The sequence below is a fragment of the Arachis hypogaea genome, chromosome 15 (assembly GCF_003086295.3).
Source record: "Arachis hypogaea cultivar Tifrunner chromosome 15, arahy.Tifrunner.gnm2.J5K5, whole genome shotgun sequence".
Lineage (NCBI taxonomy): Eukaryota > Viridiplantae > Streptophyta > Magnoliopsida > Fabales > Fabaceae > Arachis > Arachis hypogaea.
This window is the reverse complement of record NC_092050.1, coordinates 77802577-77806599: the sequence shown is the minus strand read 5'-3', so window position 1 is coordinate 77806599 and position 4023 is coordinate 77802577.

The window sequence follows — 4023 nt, the reverse complement described above, 5'->3', positions numbered from 1 at the left end:
TGGGATATACAATTGTTTTTCAGCTTAAGGTTAGTAATGTGGTAAAATATAGAACAAATGGGATTTAAAGGCTCAAAGTGGTTAACAAAGGTAATTGAAAAGGGTAGGCTTAATTTGGATAAGTGGGTTTAAACAAATAATGGCCTCAATCATGTGCAAGCATGCAAATATAATAAATATTGGACATATAAGATAAAACAAAATATAGATTACAATCATAGAGAAGTAAACACACAAGAATGAAATAATTATGGTTAAATAATGTAACCATACATAAAGGCTCAAATCTTTCACAGGTTGTGTGTTCTTTAGCCCAAATGTCATGTTCCAAATACAACTCAAGCAAATTTATCATAAAAATTTTGAAAAATTAGTGAAATTTTTGTTCCAAAGATAAAGTCTTAAAAGAAACTTATTGTCTTTTCAATCAAGTAGAACATGCATGCAACTATCCTAACATATGCAATTTATTCTATTATATAAAAGAAAGAAAATCTAACTAAAATATCCTAATTATTGGTGCTAGAGAAGAGAAATTACCTCCGAAAGTCATGTACTTGATGACAAGTCATCTTAGCCTAGTTTCACTAGTCTTTTTCTTTTGTTTTCAATTGATTTTATGCACTTTCTTGAGCCATAAGTAAGCCAATTGGGTAGAATTTCATGTTTCCTTTGATTCAATCAATCATGGATAAATTAATGCATTTTCATGAGATTTTGTGCTATAATTGTCATATATTATGAAAGAGAAACAATCTCAAGATTTTAAGCATAGCTTTGATACTTTTGATTGATTGATGATAGGTGAAAAAGCTTTGAAGAAGGTAGAAGAAAAGAAGATTTCAAGGGCAAGAAGGAGGACTCACGTTTGAGCTAAAGTTTACCTCAAACTTAAGCTCAAACGTGAGGAAAAGCAAAATTTCACCCAGGGAGGCCAAAAGCTTGTGCCAACGTTTGCCTCAATCTTGAGGTCAAACATTGGCTTGAAAAATTTCACCCAGGAGGCCAAAAAGCTTGCACCAACGTTTGCCTCAAACTTGAGGTCAAACGTTGGCGCCATTTTAGCATGAAGAAGAGTCCCTGATTGAAAGTTTAATTGAGCCACGTTTGCGCCAACGTTTGCCTCAAACGTTGGGCCAAACGTTGGCCAAAAGAGATGCAAGGAAGGAGCCACGTTTGAGCTCAAGTTTGACCTCAAACTTTGAGCCAAACGTGGATGGCAGCACAAAGGGCCAACTGCTAAAAAAAGCTTAAGTCAAAGTTTGCCTCAAACTTTGACTCAAGCTTAAATGGTTCTTGGCCCGATTCACAAGTGGGTTTCTTTCCAACACCAAGAGCAATCAACAGAGGCTTTTGTCAACCCAATTCCATCAAGAGCAAGGGCCTAATTCAAGGCTTGAAGATCATTTGAAGAGAGTGTATAAATAGCTTAGAATTTAAGTTTTCGGGGAGCTTTTTCTTTTAAAATTTTGCTGGGTCGTTTTGGAGAGCTTTTGGTTGGGAGTTATTTGGAGATTCTGAGTCTTGGGGAAGGGGAATTGAATTCTCTTCCTTTTAGTTTTCTTGTTTTCAATTTCATTTACACTTGTCTTGAATCTTGGGTTGAAGAATTGAGGAAATTCTGTCTCAATCTCACCTTAAGATCTCTCTGTCTCACTTTACCGCAATTTTTGGAAATTGAATTTGGTTTTACTTCTTCTTCTGTTTGATTTTTAAATTCTCTTGCAATTGATTTCTGAAGTGGATCTAGGAAGGTATTGAGATCTAGACTTGGTTATCTAGTCTCTTGAGTCCTGAGATCTGAAATTTCCTTTTGATTTCTCTGTTGAACGCTTCTTCAAGCAATTTACATTTTCTGTTTGAGATCTACTGCAATTAAATTCATCTTTTACTTTCCTGCTTGTTGCAAGTTACTTTTCCTTGTTTAATTTCTGCAATCCCAATTCCCAACTCCTTTTATAATTCAAGCAATTTACATTTCTTGCACTTTAAGATTCAGCCATTTACATTTGTTGTAATATAAGTTTCTGCAATTTACATTACTTGTTCTTTAAGATTAAGCTTATTTACTTTCTTTGCTCTTTAATTTCCTGCAATCTACCCCTCTCCCTTTACATTTCAAGCAATTTAGTTTCTGCAATCACAAATCACTCAACTCAACACTTGATTCGCTTGACTAAATCAACCACTAAACTAAAATTGCTCAATCCTTCAATCCCTGTGGGATCGACCTCACTCATATGAGTTATTATTACTTGATGCGACCCGGTACACTTGCCAGTGAGTTTTGTGTTGGATCATTTTCTACACATCAAGTTTTTGGTGCCGTTGCCGGGGATTGAAATAGATTGACAATGATTAAGTGAAGTGGAGATCTAGATCAAGCACTTTTTCTTTTCTGTTTCTTTAACTTTTGACTAACACATTAACTGTTTGAATTTTTTCTTAAGCCAACTAACATTTCACTTCAGCCATGGATTGAAGTGTTATTGCCTTCCTGGTGTTGAGTGATTCTTATACTTTGGTTGTATGTCAGGTACAAAGAGAATTACACCCACTTTTTATGAACAAGACGAAAGAACCCTCAGAAGATTAAGAAGAGTTGAAAGAGGGAAAAATATTATTGGAGAAGAGGAGTCAGAAGAAGAATTCCAAGATATGGAGGAACACTTAACAAATCCACCAAATGGAGCAGAAGGAGCAGCCAATAACAACAATAATCCACCACAGAGAAGAGTTTTGGCCTCCTACACATGTGCAGATCCTAGACAGTGTGGGAGTAGCATTCTCACCCCAAATGTTAATGCAAATAACTTTGAACTAAAGCCACGACTCATCACCTTGGTTCAAAACAATTTTTCTTATGGAGGAGGACCACTTGAAAACCCTAACCAACACTTGTCCACATTCTTAAGGATTTGTGACACTGTCAAAACCAATGGTGTGCACCCTGACAGTTACAAGCTACTGCTATTTCCATTTTCTCTTAGAGACAAAGCCACTTAATGGTTGGAATCCTTCCCAAGAGACAGCATCAACAGTTGGGATGATCTAGTAACCAAGTTCCTTGCCAAGTTTTACCCACCTCAAAGAGTTATTAGATTGAAGACTAAAGTGCAAACATTCACTCAAATGGATGCTGAACCCTTGTATGAGGCATGGGAACAATACAAAGCTCTAATCAGGAAGTGTCCACTGGGAATGTTCAGTGAGTGGGACAGACTACAGAATTTCTATGAAGGCTTGACACTGAAATCTCAAGAGGCTTTGGATTATTCAGCATGAGGCTCTTTACAACGGATGAAAACTGCAGAGGAAGCCCAAAATCTCATTGACATGGTGGCCAACAACCAGTACTTTTTTGCTCACCAAAGGCAATGCCAACTATCACAAAGGAAAGGAGTGATGGAGTTGGAAGGAGTAGATTTAATCTTAGCTCAAAACAAAATGATGCAGCAGCAAATTCAACAACAGTTTGAGCAAATGGCCAAGAGGATTGATAGCCTCCAAGTTGCAGCAGTCAACACAAGCCAACCATCATCCACATGGGGGCAAAATGAAGAAACTCAAGAGGAGCAACAGCAAGAACAAGTCCAGTACATGCACAATCAAAATTCTGGGCCAAACGAAGTCTATGGTGATACTTACAACCCTTCATGGAAAAACCACCCAAACCTTAGGTGGGGAGACAATCACAACCAAAACCAACAACCATGGCAGAGGAATTCAAATCAAAACACTTCAAGAAACAACCAAAACCACAACCAGCAGCAAACTAACCAAAACCCTTACAGAAAACCCCAAAACAACTACCCCAACTCTAACCATTATCCATCCAATAACCAACCCACCAACCAAAATGCCTACGACCCACCATTTACATCTCACAACCAACCGCAAACATCACCAGAATCTCAAAGAATCACTAACCTAGAAACCTTGATAGACAAAATGTGGAAACACCAAGAAATGACAGCCAAGAACCAAGAAGCCTCCATAAAGAATATGGAGAGGCAAATTGGT